This window comes from Procambarus clarkii, chromosome 84, assembly GCF_040958095.1.
Source record: "Procambarus clarkii isolate CNS0578487 chromosome 84, FALCON_Pclarkii_2.0, whole genome shotgun sequence".
NCBI lineage: Eukaryota > Metazoa > Arthropoda > Malacostraca > Decapoda > Cambaridae > Procambarus > Procambarus clarkii.
Genome location: NC_091233.1, coordinates 23,305,088 through 23,323,244, shown reverse-complemented (window position 1 = coordinate 23,323,244; position 18,157 = coordinate 23,305,088). Strand labels below are relative to the sequence as shown.

At 47.3% G+C, this 18,157-nt stretch overlaps 1 protein-coding gene across 1 annotated transcript in view; it reads left to right on the top strand.

Moving 5' to 3' along the window:
• The window catches only part of NaCP60E (Na channel protein 60E), a 595,756-nt gene that overhangs the window by 331,178 nt on the left and 246,421 nt on the right, over positions 1 to 18,157 (top strand). The gene's annotated exons all lie outside the window — the stretch shown is intronic.

Here is an 18,157-nt window from a genome sequence, read left to right as displayed (position 1 = left end):
CTGTTTTCGGTCTGTGCCCTAGGGTTTGGGCTCAGTGTCCCTGTCTGTTTATGCTTGATCCCACACCTTGTCCCTCGGTTTTCGGTCTGTTTTGACCGTTTCCCTGGGGGTTCTGTCTGGTGGCTGTGCTTTGCCTTTCTGTGGTGTATCGCCACTGGCAAATGTGGTGATTTGGGCTCCCCGTTTCGATTCCGGGTTCCTTTGGGTTCTTTGGTTTCGTTCCGAAGGTTTCTTCCTCTTGGGCCCCCTTTGTGGGTTCAGGGGGCTTTGTTTCCTCGTGTGTGACCCGGTTCTTCCTTCTGGGATTCCAGGGTCTTCCTGGCTTGCAGACTGATCTTTTTGGGTTTTGGCACGTGTTATGGTCGTGCTGGGACTTTGGGGTTTTGTTGTCGAGGTGGGCCTTTTGATGCAGTTTTGCGCCTTCTTCGCCTAGCCGGCGTGGTGCTCTCAGCCCACTGGTCCGCGGCTTGTAATTTTCTTTTCACATGTGTGTGTGTGTGTACACATGTACATGTACATGTGTACACTGTACTCACCTAATTGTGCTTGCGGGGGTTGAGCTTTGACTCTTTGGTCCCGCCTGTCAACTGTGTGTGTGCACATGTGTATGTGCATATGCACGTGTGTAATTACCTAAGTGTAATTACCTAAGTGTAGTTACAGGATGAGAGCTACGCTCGTGGTGTCCCGTCTTCCCAGCACTCTTTGTCATATAACGCTTTGAAACTACTGACGGTCTTGGCCTCCACCACCTTCTCACTTAACTTGTTCCAACCGTCTACCACTCTATTTGCGAAGGTGAATTTTCTTATATTTCTTCGGCATCTGTGTTTAGCTAGTTTAAATCTATGACCTCTTGTTCTTGAAGTGCCAGGTCTCAGGAAGTCTTCCCTGTCGATTTTATCAATTCCTGTTACTATTTTGTACGTAGTGATCATATCACCTCTTTTTCTTCTGTCTTCTAGTTTTGGCATATTTAATGCTTCTAACCTCTCCTCGTAGCTCTTGCCCTTCAGTTCTGGGAGCCACTTAGTAGCATGTCTTTGCACCTTTTCCAGTTTGTTGATGTGCTTCTTAAGATATGGGCACCACACAACAGCTGCATATTCTAGCTTTGGCCTAACAAAAGTCATGAACAATTTCTTTAGTATATCGCCATCCATGTATTTAAATGCAATTCTGAAGTTAGAAAGCATTGCATAGGCTCCTTGCACAATATTCTTTATGTGGTCCTCAGGTGATAGTTTTCTATCTAGAACCACTCCTAGATCTCTTTCTTTATCAGAATTCTTTAAAGATTTCTCACATAATATATAGGTTGTGTGGGGTCTATGTTCTCCTATTCCACATTCCATAACATGACATTTATTAACATTAAATTCCATTTGCCAAGTGGTGCTCCATATACTTATTTTGTCCAGGTCTTCTTGAAGGGCATGACAATCATCTAAATTTCTTATCCTTCCTATTATCTTAGCATCATCAGCAAACATGTTCATATAATTCTGTATACCAACTGGTAGATCATTTATGTACACAATAAACATCACTGGTGCAAGAACTGAACCCTGTGGTACTCCACTTGTGACATTTCTCCATTCCGATACATTGCCTCTGATTACTGCCCTCATTTTTCTATCAGTCAGAAAATTTTTCATCCATGATAGAAGCTTACCTGTCACCCCTCCAATATTTTCCAGTTTCCAGAACAACCTCTTATGTGGAACTCTGTCGAAAGCCTTTTTTAGGTCCAGATAGATGCAGTCAACCCAGCCATCTCTTTCCTGTAATATCTCTGTGGCCCGATCATAGAAACTGAGTAAATTCGATACACAGGATCTTCCTGATCGAAAACCATACTGTCTGTCTGATATTATATCATTTCTCTCCAGGTGTTCTACCCATTTAGTTTTGATTAGCTTTTCCAATACTTTCACTATTACACTTGTCAATGATACAGGTCTATAATTGAGGGGGTCTTCCCTGCTGCCACTTTTGTAGATTGGAACTATGTTAGCCTGTTTCCACACGTCTGCTACGATTCCTGTACACAGGGATGCCTGAAAGATCAGGTGAAGTGGAATGCTGAGCTCAGATGCACATTCTCTCAGAACCCATGGTGAAACGCCATCTGGGCCAGCTGCTTTGTTCTTACCGAGCTCCTTTAGCATATTTTCCACTTCATCTCTAGACACCTCTATCCGCTCTATGTTGTTCTCTGGAATTCTTATTGTGTCTGGGTCTCTGAATATTTCATTTTGTACAAACACACTTTGGAACTTTTCATTTAATGTTTCACACATTTCCTTTTCATTTTCCGTGAATCTGTTTCCCATTTTCAACCTCTGGATATTATCCTTTACCTGCAATTTGTTGTTTATGAATTTGTAGAATAGGCCCGGTTCTGTTTTACATTTATCTGCTATCCCTTTTTCAAAATTTCTTTCTGCCTCTCTCCTTACTGCTGTATAATTGTTTCTCGCATCTTTGTATCGCTGGTATGTTTGGGGGTTTGGCCTCTTCCTATACTGATTCCATTTTTGTGTCTTTTGGTCTCTTGCCCTCTCACAATTTCTGTCGAACCAATCCTGTTTTCTGGTCCTGCATCTCTGTTTTGGTATGAATGTTTGTGTGCCTTCCTCGTATAGTTTTAAAAATTTGGCATACATTTCATTTACTTCCCTGCCTAGCAACAATTCTGTCCAATTACACTCATTAAAAAAATTTCGAAGTTCCCCATAGTTGCCTCTCTTTAAATCGAGTTTATCAACTGTTTCAATGTCCCCATTTTCTTCTAGATGATATCTTAAAGCATATTTAATGTCTAACAGGACGTGATCACTCTTTCCCAAGGGAGGAAGGTACTGGATGTCAAAAATCTCTTCTTCTTTCCTGGTGAATACTAGATCCAGTACTGACGTGTAATACACCTTGTGTGTGTGTATTTGTGTGTGTATATATATATAATATATAATATATATATATATATATATATATATATATATATATATATATATATATATATATATATATATATATATATATATATAATATATATATAATATATATATACTTTTTCTTTCGGAAGGGGCTCTGTTCCCTTCTCTGTTGACGGGGCACTGGGGGAGCAGCTTGCTCTGTTGACTCTCTTATGGTCCCGCAGTTAGTGGGCGCTTTTGGTTGTCTTCCGGCCTCTGGTGGCGGCTGCAGACGGCTTCTCCCCCTTTGGGGGGTTCAGGGCTGGCGGGGTGGGCTTCTTTCCCTGCACTTAGTCATGTCATCTTAGTGGGTGCGTTGTACTTGGTTGATCTGCCCCATCCATCTGGGGTGGGGCAGTCACAATCGAGGCCTCCACAATCAGGTTCCCTGCCGCCAGTTCTTTATGCGCGCGTCTGCTCCTGTGCATTTTTGTTGCCTTGGGTCGCAGGTTGCAGCCTGTTGTCTCGGCTTCGTGTTGCTGAGTTTGTGGCGGCCACCTCCCGGATCAGCCCTTTCTTTTCCTTCTCATTGGGTATGAAGCTCCAGGGAGCCATAGGGGCTCCCCACAGAAAACCAGCGTTGAATGTAATAAAATGACATTATCTGGGTGAGCCCCGGAGGCTCCCTGGCAACCCTCCCTCCCACTGGTCGGAGTTTTTTTCACGTTGGTTGAAGCTTAGCTTCCGAACTGATGATAGGCAGCTGGCGCGCTGAGGTTCGGGGCTCCCCCCTCCCCCCCTCTTGGGGCGGGGAGGGCTGTGCGGACGTTCGGCGCAGCAGTAAAGTGTGACGTTTACTTGTTTGCTTATTTCCTTGAGATTGTACGGAGTTTCTACCGCTCTGTTCTGTTTTTTGTTTTAGTTTTTTACCATGTGGGGTTTGTTTTGTTATGCCTACCTTTCTGGGTGCCTAACCCCGGTCGATGGCTGATAAGGAAAGCCCCAACCACAAGGGGGTTTTCCAGGGCCATTGCTCCCTGAAACCTCTCTGAAGGGGCCAGGTTCTGGCGCTGGTCCCTGGTAGGTATGAACTCCTTGGCTAATGTCCCGGTCTAATATAACATACATTAGCCCAATAAGTTCCAGGGAACCTCCAGGGCTCACCCAGAAAATGGCGTTATGTTACATTCAATGCTGGTTTTTTGCCAGTCTTCCCCGCCCTATAGCGGGCAATATATGCTACTTACGATTTTTTTTATTTTTTTCCCCATACTTGGAGAACAGAAAATAACAGGTTTAGAAGAAAATATATATATTTTTTTTTGGTATGCGCCTGTGGGTGATAAATGCTAATTAGCCCTGAGCAACACAAGGGTTAAACCATTGATTTTTATGGGAAAATACATTTCAATTTACATCTTCTCAGTTTAAGAGTTTTTTCCAGGAATGCATCCCAGACATTAATAGAAGGACTTCAATACTTTATGTAGTTATTTAACCCTTAGACTGCGCATATTACCTCGCATATTGGGGGCCTGGTAATGAAAAATGTTTGAATTATGTAAAAATAACTTAAAAATGTTAAACAAATCTCCAACTTATTGGCTTCAGTGTCGTGAAACTTTCATCAAAATATTTTCAGAAATTGATTTTAGACGAATTTTTTAAAAATAAGATCGTTTTGTTGATAAGGAGAACAGCTCTTGTGACGGTAACGCGTTGGTGTTCGGCTGTTTAATGCTAGGGGTATGGCCTCGTCACATAGTTATAAAAAAAAATAGAAAAACTGGAACTTCGTCTGTGGTAAGGTAAGGAGAAGACACACAAAACACAAGTAAACTTTAACAATGAAATTTTAATTACGTTAAATAAATCAAAACATGAAAATATGGACAAACAAATATGTATAATAAAATCAATGAATCAAAATAATAAGAATACTTAAATGACAAAATGAAAAGTTACGTTAAGGCAAAATAATAAGAAGTGCAACACAAAAGTTAAGTGGGAGGTGCTGGAATATTGGCTTAAAGCCACCACCTCTCTCAGTACACGCTAACGTCTAGCTGGGAGGAGTGCTGGCTACGAAAGCACGGAACATTCTGAGGACTGATGTTGGGGCGACCCCAGACATCAGGTAGTATTGGGGGGCGAGTGCAGGTGCAGCCAGACCGGCGACCAATCAGCGGAGCCGTAGCGATCAACGGGTAGTTTGGTGGTTGGAGTTCGAACAGGTGGCTGGTTGCATACGTTTCTGCTCACCCTGGCAAGCCTTGCTGGTGCTGGTGTCGTTGTTGGACATTTCTTCCATAGTCTTTTTATATAATTGTGAAGACGTAATTTTGGAGGGAAGAGCAGGCTCAATCTCTTGAAGGAGATTATCGTCACAACTCTCCCCCGAAGCCTGCGGTTCTGGAAGAAGTACGTCGTTATGTGGTGGAGTAATGGATGGAGTTGCTTCTACTTCATAAACTCTGGAGAGATCATGGGCTAAGATGTTGTCAGACTCTTGGTATAGCGTGTCTCCAGGTTGAATTTCTGCAGGTAGCAAGCCCATAGTAGAAGACGTTGAGATGAGAAGTGGGCGTGCTGCAGGAGGTGTAGGGTGGTGTGGTCCGTGTTGATGGTGGACCGAGCACTTTTCAGGTGTGGAGTGAAGTGCTGAAGCTTCAGGATGAGGAAGAGTAGCTCCTTGCCAATTGTTCCGTCGTTCCTTGTAGCAGTAGTCGCTGACAGGTGAATTCTTCTCGCCTCGTTGCTGCATCACGACACCACCATCGTCGGTACCATTGGCGTCGACATGGAGGATGTAGGGCTTATCTGACGAGGTGAGAGTGGAATTAGAAGAGGGCATAGGAGCACGAGTATTATCCTGAAAGCATTTGGGAAGATCATTAAGGATTTTGGAATTAGAAAGCGCCGACTCCTTGTCAGTGCTTTCGGGAGAAGAAGCCGGGATGGTCTCACTGTGGATGTAGGGTTCTGTGAAGGTAGAACAATTAATCAAGACAGTGGGAGGAGTACCATTATATTGCTTCAGGAGGTTGACGTGGCACAGCTGGGTCTTCCGCCGCCTATCTGGAGTCTCTATCACATAATTATTATTATTCCTGCACTCTTTGACGCAGTAGGGTCCTGAAAATTTGTTTTGTAAAGGTGAACCTGGGATAGGAAAATAGGCAAGGACGAAGTCTCCCGGCTTGAATTTTCTTACTTTGCTGGTCTGGTCGTAATGAGTCTTCATTCTCACCTGGGCTTTCAATAGATTATCATGGGCAAAGCGGTGGACTCTCTCTAGAATGTGCTGAAGGTTTTGAAGAAACTGGGGCACATTCTGATGCTCACTGAAGGTGGCATCTCTGAGAGAGTCTTTGAAAGCCTTAAGGGGAGTACGGCACTTACGGCCGTAGAGCATCTCATAAGGAGATACTCCTAGGGACTCATTGGGGAGACTTCTGAAAATACACATTATTAGGTCAATCTGCTTATCCCAATCCTTTGAGGTTTCACTACAAAACTTTTTCAAGAGTGCTTTGATGGTCTGATGACTACGTTCAAGAGAACCCTGTGAAGCAGGATGATAGGGGCTGGACAATACCTGTTTGATGTTGAACTCCTCCAGTGTCCTTTTGAAGAGATCACTGGTGAAGTTGGTGCCACAGTCACTTTGAATCTCCCTGGGAAATCCGTATTGAGTGAAGATCTTCAATAGATGTTTGATAACCGTAGCAGCCGTGATGTTCTTCACTGGAACTGCTATGGGAAATCTGGTGGTAGGACACAGGATGGTTAGGATGTAGGCGTTACCTGAACTGGTCCGAGGTAAAGGACCAACACAGTCTATTATGAGTCTGTGGAAAGGTTCCGCAGGCACCTGTATGGGAATCAGTGGTGCTCTGGGAATGGAGACGTTCGGTTTGCCTGCCATCTGACATGTATGACACTGTTTTACGTACTGTTTGACGTTGTTTACCATACCTGGCCAGTAGTAGTCTTGACGAATCCCATGGTAAGTCTTGTTGAAGCCGTAGTGGGAGAATGCTCCATGGGCCAGGTGTAGAATAGTGGGCCGCAGGCTGGTGGGAATCACAAGTTGTTCGGTGTTGGCCCAATCGTCCTCCTCCTTCAGTTTACTGGGTCTATATCTGCGGTAGAGCAAGTCGTTCTCTAGGAAGAACCCAGGAATACTGTCGGGTTGAGTCTCAGCCTGGAAAAACAATGGTGTTAAAGTAAGATCTTCCCTCTGCAACTTACGGAACTCCAACTTGGTCAGATGCGGGGGTAGTTTCTGAGGGTCTTGAGGGACAGCGGTGGCAGTAGAGTCAGCTGGCTGTGGACGTGCGGCTTGTGCACGGGTGGTCACGAGAACCGGAGGAGAAACTTCATCACTCTCTTGAACCTCTGCTGGAACATACTCGAGAATAGGATTTATTGGCACAGAGTTACACACCTGGGGTTTGTTCATGACGATCAGGTTGGTCGGTTGCAGGTCTTCTGCCAAGTCGTTGCCTAGGAGAAGTTGCACTCCAGGCATGGGAAAAGGCTTTTCCCTGACGGCGACTTGGACTTCCCCGTTCACGTAGGGACAATCCAGGTGGACTCTGGCGAGAGGGTATGGAGTAGTAGCAGTGAGGTCAGTGATGAAGACTGTTTCCCCGGTGTAGACTATGTTGGGCACAGCCGACTTCAAGATGATTGATTGTAGAGCCGCTGTGTCCCTCAAGATCTTCAATTTGAAACGTCCCTCCGGATTTGAACCGTTGGCAGAGACAGTTCCAGTATACAGGTGGTTACTGAAAAGAGAAAGATCATTAACATCAACACCAACATTCATCACAGGCTTACCGGACTTAGGAGGAGTTGGTTTGGGTCGTTGTTGGTCAGTGGTTCCCTTGTATTGAGACTTACCACACTTGTCTATGGTATGTCCATAGAGTCTACAATACTTGCAGTACAGTTGTGAACCAGCTTGATCGGGGCTCACCTTCTCGTAACTGTACCACGACTTCTTACTGGAGGATGGTTCAGGTGTCAGCCGGTGGATGAGGCTGTAAGTGTCAGCCGACTTAGCACACTTCAGGTAGTCGGTTTCTTCTTTATCTGCTAAGTAGAGGCGGACAGGAGGCGGCACACGTCTCAAGAATTCTTCAACAAGCATCAGGTTGACGAGTTCTGTAAAAGTAGAGACATGTGCTGCTTCCAGCCATTTCATGAAATACCTCCGTTTCGTGTTAGCAAACTCGAGGAAGGTAGTGGTACTTGCCTTCAGGTGGTCACGGAATTTCCTTCTATAACTTTCAGTAGAGAGGAGGTAGGCGTCCAACACTGCTTGTTTCAGAGTGTAGTAGTCATTCTCAGACGCCAAAGTACTGAGTGTGACTGCAGCTCTACCTGTAAGATGGACTCTGAGAAGTGTGGCCCATTGGTCGACAGGCCAACTGAGTTGATTAGCAAGGGTTTCAAAGGTGGTGAAAAAAACATCAACTTCTGCTTCTACAAAGGATGGCATTAACTTACTTGCATGTGATATATTAAAACTGACGGGAAGATTGGCAGTAGCTTGCTGGCGTTGAGTGAAGTGTGAAGTTTCCAAGGCGATTTCGCGTTGACGACACTCTAGAGCCAGAGTCGCTTGTTGTTTGTCATGTTCGCGTTGCATCTCCAACTCTCGTCGTTTGGTTTCAAGCTGTACTCGTTCCCGCTCCTGGAGTGTTTCAAGCTGTACTCGTTCCCGCTCCTGGAGTAGTGCAACCTCACGTTCCTGGAGGGCGAGTCCGCGTTCTTGTTCTTCTCTTCGTATGGCAGCAGCTCGTTCTTGTTGTTCGAGGGCTTCCCTTTGCTGCTCACGTTCAATCTTGGCCAGCTCTAGTTTGAGTTTCAGCGTTGCCAAATCAGTTTTATCTGCAATATAGTAAGTTTCATGAGTTTCAGAGTCTATCTTACCTTGCTCTAAATAGTAATCCAGCAACAGGTTGTGTAGGTCATTTTTGTTGGCTTGGTAGGGAACTTCTAGTTGATACTCATGTGCAAGAGTTTGTAGTTCAGTCCTCTTGGCACGACTTAAAGTCCCTATTTCACCTGCTGGATTTGCACGGAAAGTTTGGAGACGAAACATGGTGAAATTAGCAAATAAAGGTACACGAATGTTCAATAATGAAATGTCAGAAACAGGACAACGTGGCAACTGGTACCTATCCTGTGTGATCTTTAACAATTAACGTTAAGTGAAAGATATTAAATGATTAAATTAAATCAAGGGCGCAGGAAATCTTGTACCCGGTACTCATGTAAGAGAATAAGGGCAAGAAAATCCTACTAACAAATGAAACAAAGTTTCGAAAACAAATGAAACAGTTAAATGCTTCAAAAGTAAAATTGGTAGTCCAAGGATGTAGGCATACCTTGCCAAGTCTCTATAGGACATAAAGCAAGTTTTTCCTACTGAATTTAATATGATACTTACAGAATTAGCGAACTTTTGTGCTCTGAAAAAATAAGCTAATTCCCTACCGTTGTATGTATCATCATCTCTGACTGACGTGTAGGGGTGCGAGGTGTCAACTGGTGACGAGAACTGCTGCTGAGGTCCCAATTCAGCAACTAAAGTTCGAGCTAGAGGAACTATGGCCCTCTTTGTCCTCCTACAGTCAGATTGCAGAAGATTGGGTACTCTTGACCCGGGGCAGACCACAGTACCAGGGTACCAATATGATGATCTGTCAGAATGAGAAATATTCAAGGGACATAGATGGTAAACACGAGTAATAACAAGGAGGGAGAGATGACCAATTAAGAGTATGACTGCGGCCTACAGTCACCACGTAATCCAAAGTTGTCTCACCTTCACTATATGTTACTCTCGTAATGCACAATACACCGCACCTTATAAAAAATGAAATTGAATGAAAAATAGTAAAGCTACGTTAACAAAGTTAAATACGCTTACCATAAATTACCACTTGGCACCAGTACCTGAGTGAAGCTCCTAGGACAGGCCCCCATATAACTTGTGACGGTAACGCGTTGGTGTTCGGCTGTTTAATGCTAGGGGTATGGCCTCGTCACATAGTTATAAAAAAAAATAGAAAAACTGGAACTTCGTCTGTGGTAAGGTAAGGAGAAGACACACAAAACACAAGTAAACTTTAACAATGAAATTTTAATTACGTTAAATAAATCAAAACATGAAAATATGGACAAACAAATATGTATAATAAAATCAATGAATCAAAATAATAAGAATACTTAAATGACAAAATGAAAAGTTACGTTAAGGCAAAATAATAAGAAGTGCAACACAAAAGTTAAGTGGGAGGTGCTGGAATATTGGCTTAAAGCCACCACCTCTCTCAGTACACGCTAACGTCTAGCTGGGAGGAGTGCTGGCTACGAAAGCACGGAACATTCTGAGGACTGATGTTGGGGCGACCCCAGACATCAGGTAGTATTGGGGGGCGAGTGCAGGTGCAGCCAGACCGGCGACCAATCAGCGGAGCCGTAGCGATCAACGGGTAGTTTGGTGGTTGGAGTTCGAACAGGTGGCTGGTTGCATACGTTTCTGCTCACCCTGGCAAGCCTTGCTGGTGCTGGTGTCGTTGTTGGACATTTCTTCCATAGTCTTTTTATATAATTGTGAAGACGTAATTTTGGAGGGAAGAGCAGGCTCAATCTCTTGAAGGAGATTATCGTCACACTCTTAATAACTGGAACTGAAGGATTATGCAGTAATAAAGAGATGCAAGCACCTGTCCGATGTTCAAAGAAGAAGAATAGTAGTAAGAAGATCCCACAAAGTTGATATGCAGTTGGTGCCTTTATATCATTGCTGAGTAATACATAATAACACAAATAATTATGAATAACTATGTAAATATGCTCTATTTTGTTATATATCATATAAATACATTGTCCAATGTTAATACTGTTTATGTTATTTCATCAATGTCCCAAAAATATTTTTTAGGGGATTTTTTTTTTTTAAGAATTTAGTTTTTTTTCCTTTGTTTATTATCTGATTCTGTTGTAACCTTTACATCCTGGAGAATGCATATGTTTCCTTAACTATGTGAAGATGGAATGAAATTGGTCAACAAATAAATCAGTCACAACTTGCAAAACTTGGTATGTTTAATTTATTTTTGACTGATTTTTCTCTGTCAAACTCTATTTTCTTTGTCTCTTTAGGTTGTTTTGATGATCAGGGACCATATTAAGGCTTTTTCACTGATATAAAGTATACCCTTAATATATCCCTAAAATCATTATAATTATTATAATTATCCCTATATTTTGTGTTTTTCTGGGGGAAACCCCTACGGGTCCCCGGAACTATCCAGGCTGATATGCTAATGTCAGACTTTGGCATCAGTCATGTGTATGGAGTTCTTTGGGCCAACTGGGGACCACGGCCAGAACCTGGCACCCTCGGAGAGGCAAGGGGAGCAATAGCTTATAGAAGCCCCAGTGTCATTGGAAGCATTCTATGTCTGCCATCGACCAGGTCAGGCACCCAGAAAGGAAAGAATCCCAAAACAAACCCCTATTCTGATGAAAATATTGCTTCCAAAAGCCGAACAAGTGGATAGAACTCCCCAAACAAAAACGAGCAAACTAGTGTGATGTCACCCGTTGCCGCACCTCCGTCTGCGCAGCTTCCCCCTTCCCGGGAAGGGGGAGCCCCAGACCTTCCACGCCAACGATCCACACCCCAGTTCGTGAGACTGATGCTATAGGCAGCGGTTGTGTGCTCGGGCTCCAGACTTTTACGGTGTTGTGCCTTGTGTGTGGCAGCTGTTCTCCACGGGTGTGAGAGCCAGGAGTTACTCTTCAGTACTCTTTCTGCATGTGCCTAGGGTTCCCTTCTCTAGGTGCTCTGTAAGTACTGCCCTTGGAGCTTGGGGGTTACCTTCCACAGGTTCCTTGGGATCTGCCTTTTTTGGTCCATTTAACTGCTCAGTTTTTGGTCATCCTTTGGGTACTTGGGTGTTTTGTCTCCCTAGTTTACCTTAGGGTAGGAGGCAGGGGTGCAAGGTGCTGTGCAGCTTGTTGTCACCAATCACAGCAGCTGACTCTGTTCCTTGGGCTACGTTGTTCTCTTGCGGGTTTTTTTTTTTTCTTTTTGCCTTGGTAGGGGGTTCTGCCTTACTTGCCACTGGTGTTTGGTCTCATCCTGATACTTGGTGGTGCCCCCTGCTAGGTTCCAGTGAGCATACACGTCCCTGGGGTTCAGCTGTAGAGAGTTTGTTTGGTAGTTTTGGGCTCCAGTTAGCAGTACCCTGCCTGGATTTACCTGAGCGCAAGTCCTCTTATAGTAAACGCTCAGGACCCTGGGAATTCCCTAGGGAATGTGTGGGTCCAATGGATGTGACCCCCGGAGTTGCCCCTTGCTTCATGCGAGTTTGAGGGTTGTTCGGTCCCCTTGTCTCAGTACGACCCTCACAGTTTTTGCCTCCGTCACGCCGCCTGTTGGGTCGGTGACACTTTCGACCCTGAGTCCTGTGAGTTATGCTGCTTGCTGGTGACTCAATTTACTCAATCTGCGGATAATTTTCAGGTACAGGCTACGCAGGCGTTGCATTCTAGGTTTCGTGTGTTGCAACATGTTCGGTTGGTTGCTCACCCGGATACACCGTTTTGCTTATAGGGACCCAGGCTTTGGGGTTTGGGGGGGGGGGGGGGGTTTCTTCGACCCTGGTTCAGTCCGCACCTCCTCGTCCTTCCCCTCCTGTTGTTCGTTCTGGTCCCCCTCCCCTACTTCCGGCCCCAAAATGTCTGAGGGTTTCAGAGTTGGGGCAGGGGTTAGTTGGTCTTGAGACTCGGGCAGCCTCGGGGGATGCCCCTTCCGGTGTTGCGACGGAGGCAGTCGAGTCTACTTCCCCGGCTGAAGCCTCTGGGTCTGACCAGTGGGCCCCTTTCTATCTGGCTTCTATGGCTGCGCCGGCATTGTCTGGTGGCGTTGGTGCTTGGGGGGGAGGACTCGGCCCCGGGTCCTGCGGAGGAGGACCTTGGGGCCCGCTGGACCCCACCTGGGTTTTTCTGCTCCCTGAGTGGGGCTTACTGTTACAAGGAGTGGGTTTTTTTCCCCCCCTCTGCGTACGAGTTGGACTTGGTGTCTGCTCCTCCCCTGGTTCGGTTCCGTGTTCCCCCGGGTGCTTCAGTTCCGTCTTTCCGAAGGTTTTCGGCTTATTGAAATTTACTGCGGAGCGGGCGGCCCTTGCGGCAAACCTCCTACATGACCCAGATTATGCCTCGACAATGGATCCCTCAGCTTTCAGGTCTGGGATTTTGGTCCCTTTCTGGCTCCGTTACGAGGTTCCGGAGTTGTTCTGGCTGGTGGAAAGTCCTGTCTTTACCTTGAAGGTCTGGAACTCCTTCTGCCGTTCCCGCACGCTTGAGTGGCGGGAGGCTTCAATGGTGCTGCAGGTTTTCCTGGGTGGGCCACCTAGAGCACCTCAATGAGTGCTTGTTTGCTCCTGCCCTTCCCTGGGATGTTGGTGTCGTTCTACTCCATGTGCAGGTTCCTTCCCTTTCGGCGGCGCTGGTGGCTGAGGACTTGGGTGCCTGGGGCCTTGTGGCTTTGACCTCACGTTTCTTTTCCCTCCTCGAGCTGTCTTCGGACTGGCTCACGGAGGATGTGGGCCAGTCGCTTGGGGCTGTTCCTGGTTCTGGCGCCTTGGCGGCTCCCTTGTCAGCTACCTTGCTGAAGCTTTTTGCACCGATCTTGCGGGATGCGGTTGTACTGTTTTATGCTTCCCGCCCTGCGTGTCGGCAGGCGTTGTTTGCCTTTTCTGTGGAATCCGCTTGGGCCTTGGCTCTTAGGATGTCTTCGCCCTTTTGTCCTCTCCTGTTTGAGGCTTCAGCCGTAGCACAGTATATTCAGGCTGCTTCGGCTTCTTGCTGTCCTATGTCGGACTTGCTGGTTCTCCGGGGATCCCATAGTGGGCCTTCCCGGAAGTGTCTTGCCAAGGCTCGGGGTTCCTCTCGTTGTGGTAGGCCACTGTTGTCGGGTTCAAGTTCGTCTCCTCCTTCGGACCCGCCTTTGTCTGGTCGGTGCGGTGTTCGCTCTGTGCGAGGTTCTGGGTCTCGTAAGGGTCGCTGTCCCTTTCGCGGTTCGCCCCATTGATGGAGCGATGGGGGGGGAGGCTTGCACTGTTTGTTCATGGCTGGTCCCACGATTTGTGGGCATTTTGGGTAGTTTCGCGCGCCTGCAGTGGCGTTTGGTAGCTCCCCTTCCTTCGGGGGGTTCGGGGCTGGCGGGGCAGGCCTCTTCCCCTGCGCTGTCAGGTTATCTTGGAGTGGGTTCGCTTGGGCGTGGTTGAAACGACGACATCCCTCAGATGGGTTTCCCGTGTGTTTCCAGTCTCGAAAAGGGACTGCGCAGACCTGTGGTTCATTCTGGACTTGTCCTGTCTGAACCCCTTGGTTCATTGTCCCTCCTTTCGGATGTCTACACTGTCCCAGGTTCAGCTCCTGCTGGAGCCAAGAGCTTGGATGGTGTCCCTGGACTTCCGGGATGCTTATTGGCATGTCCCGATTCATCCATGGTTCAGGGACTGGCTCGGTTTTGTTGTGGGGCGTCTGACTTACCGCTTCGTTGTCTCCATTTCGGGTTGAACTTGGCACCTCGCGTGTTCACACGCCTTACACGGGTCGTGGTGGCCCGTCTGCGTCTGTTAGGTGTTCGGGTGTTGGCCTACCTCAACGACTGGCTGGTTGGGCTCCCAGCCAGTCCTCTTGTCTGCTGGCTAGGAATTTGGTTCTTTCTCGGCTCGCCTGGTTCAGGTTCTTGGTGAACTGGAGGAAGTCCTATCTTGTTCCCTCCCAGGTTTGGACCTGGCTGGGCCTTGTGTGGGACTCTTGGACTGCTTCCTTGTCTCTTCCTCCGTAGTCTCTTCTGCGGCTGCGGTCTCACATGTGCCTGTTTCTGGGGGGCTCCCAGGTCACCCGGTGGTTGCTCGAGGGTTTGTGCAGAGAGCATGAATTTCGTGATGCTGGTCTACCCACCGGGTCAGGTTTGGGTTCGTTGGCTGTTCTGGTTCCTTCGGGGACGTCCCTTCCGCCTCTCTCGTGATCTCTGGGTTTGGACCCCAGGGGTCTTGCGTCGGTTGCTGCATCACCGGCTTCCTCTTTGGGTTTTTCGGGGTTCAGTGCCTTGGCGCCTACCCGAGCCCTTGCTTGATGTGTTCATGGACGTGTCATCTCTCAGCTGGGGCTTTGTGACCAGTGCTCACCAGGCCGGCCAGGGACGGTGGGGTGCATCTTTCCGTCGAGCCGACAGCACGGTGCGGCAATTTGCGGCGGTGTGGTTGGCTCTTCGGGGGTTTTGGGTCACCCGCGGGTTGACGATCTGGCTCCATTCGGACTGTTCCCCCGTGGTTCATTGTCTGAACCGGGGATGTTCAATGCGGTCCTTGGCTCTTTGGTGCTGGTTGCTTCAGGTGATTTGTCTGCTGAGTTCTCGGGGTTTGGCTCTCCTGGCAGTTCACGTGTGGGGAGTGTCCAACGTCTTGGCCGATGGCCTGCCTCGTTTCGTTCCCCTCTCCTCGGAATGGACGGTCGACGCCGACTCCTTCCGTTGGCTTTGCCAGACGTTTGGACGCCTCGAGGTAAACCTCTTCGCATCAGCCTAGTCGCGGCACCTTCCCCAGTTCTGTATGTGGTGCCCTTCCCCGACTGCGAGGCCGTCGGGGTCAAGGCCTTCCGGCAGAACTGGTCAAGGTGGGGGTTCCTTTACCTCTTCCGGTTCCACTGTTGCTCCACATCTTGGCCCCATGGTGGCCGGCCCAGTCGTGGTTTCAGGCGCGGCTTGCTCAGTGTTGGAACCCATAGGTTTTCCCGTGGTTCCGCCTCTTCCAGCAGATCAGACTGGCGAGTCATATGGCTGGTTCGATCTTCTCGAGTCTTCGTGTATGATATTTTTTACTCGAGTTTATCATCATCTCTATGGTGATCAGGTGGCTTCCTTGTTAGTGTCCCACCTGCGGGCTGGCGGTCCTGACAGTCCTTCCAGTTCTTCTTACATCTTCGTCGTTGTACTTTGCTTTCAGTTAGGGTGGTGTTGTCCTTTCTCTCTTGGTTGTTCCAGGACCATCTCCTTATGCCTTACACTGCATAGATTTAAACTAGCCAAACACAGATGCCGAAGAAATATAAGAAAATTCACTTTCGCAAACAGAGTGGTAGATGGTTGGAACAAGTTAGGTGAGAAGGTGGTGGAGGCCAAGATCGTCAGTAGTTTCAAAGCGTTATATGACAAAGAGTGCTGGGAAGACGGGACACCACGAGCATAGCTCTCATCCTGTAACTACACTTAGGTAATAACTGTCGCCTCGTATTGTAATTACCTAAGTGTAATTACCTAAGTGTAGTTACAGGATGAGAGCTACGCTCGTGGTGTCCCGTCTTCCCAGCACTCTTTGTCATATAACGCTTTGATTCGTGCGGCTCTGGCGGAGCTGCTTCAGCTTGCTTTCGGTATTGATGTTATGTCTGCGCCGTTTTGCAAGCTGTTTCGGACGTTGTTTCACCTCCGGCCTGCTCATGCGCCGCCTGAGCCATCCTAGTCATTGGACAGAGTGCTTTCTTATCTTTCTTCTCCTTGGTTTGTTGTGGCCCCTTCGGTTCGGGATTGTTTCTTCAAGGCTTTTTTTCTGTTGGCATTGGCCTCTGGGGGTCAGGTTGGTGAGCTTCATACTCTCCTCCAGCGCAGGGGTTTCTGCTCTTTCAGTTGGGGCGATCAGTTTCTTCGTCTGCAGCCTTCTTCTTTTCTGGCAAAGAATGAGACTGGTGCTTTCTGGAGGGGTCCCTGGGTTGTTGATGCATGGTTGGTTAGGCCGGGGGTGCATCATGTTTTGTGTCCGGCCACGGCTTCTGTGTCCGTGGATGCACTTTGGGTTGATCCGATTTCACTTCCACTCTGTTCGTGGGTTCGGGTCTCCCAGGTTGTCTGCAGGGTTATTAAGGCTAGCCAGCCTGTGGTCTATCTCCGTGCCCATGACATTTGCAAGTTCGCGGCTCTTACCGCTGTCTTTGGCAATATATCTTGGGCTGACATTCGGGCACGGGGATTTTGGCGGTCGAACAGGGTCCTGGCTGCTCATTACCTTGTAAACGTCCCTGGGGCCATTCGGGCCTGTGGTGCTTTGGGTCGGCGGATGCAGCCAGTTGTCTCGACTTCGTGTTGAGAAATGAGCAGGAACCGACTATTGGGTAAGTCCCTTTTTTTTCCTCTGTGGGTAGTTAGCTCCGGGGAGCCTTAGGGGCTCCCCCCAGAAAACCAGCATTGAATTTAATGAAATGCCATTTTCTGGGGAAGACCTGGAGGCTCTCTGGCATCCCCCCCCCCTCCCTCCAGTCAGCGATTTTTCGCGTGTTTTGACATTCAACCTCAGAACTGGGGTGTGGATTGCCGGCACGGTAGGTCTGCGGCTCTCCCTCCTCCCTCCCGTGGATGGGGGGAGCTGCGCAGACGGCGGCGCAGCAGCGGGTGACGTCACACTAGTTTGCTCGTTTTTGTTTGGGGAGTTCTATCCACTTGATCTGTTTTTGGTAGCAAAATTTTCACCAGAATAAGGATTTGTTTTGGGATGCTTACCTTTCTGGGTGCCTAACCCGGTCGATGGCAGACATGGAATGCTTCCTACCACACTGGGGCTTTTATAGGCCATTGCTTCCCTTGCCTCTCTGAGGGGGCCAGGTTCTAGCCGTGGTCCCCGGTAGGCCCACAGAACTCCATACACATGACTGATGCCAAAGTCTGACATTAGCATATCAGCCTGGATAGCTCGGGGAGCCTCCAGGTCTCACCCAGAAATTGGCGTTTCATTATATTCAATGCTGGGTTTTTTTTCTTGACTTCATTTCAACACATATTGACCTACAACTTTCACATATTCAAGTACGAATGCCAAACAATGTTTATTAAAACATTCAATTAAATTAACAAATTTAAACAACCTTTATTCATTGTTAATAACGTCAACTTCAATTATCTCTGAAACTAAAGTCCACTTTGATTGGCTTCTAAAATTCTAGTTTTTGACCGATTCTCACTATTTTGACACATTGTGTGCTCAGCTGTCTGTTCTACGATCCCTTCACAAGGAATTTTTCATAAACGTTATACATTTGGAGTCATAATTTTTTTGGTCTAAATTTGCTGCATATTTCAAATGCTATATTGACGATTTCTTTTACAGTAAACTGTACTGAAAACCTATACAGTGGGGCCTCGACTTGCC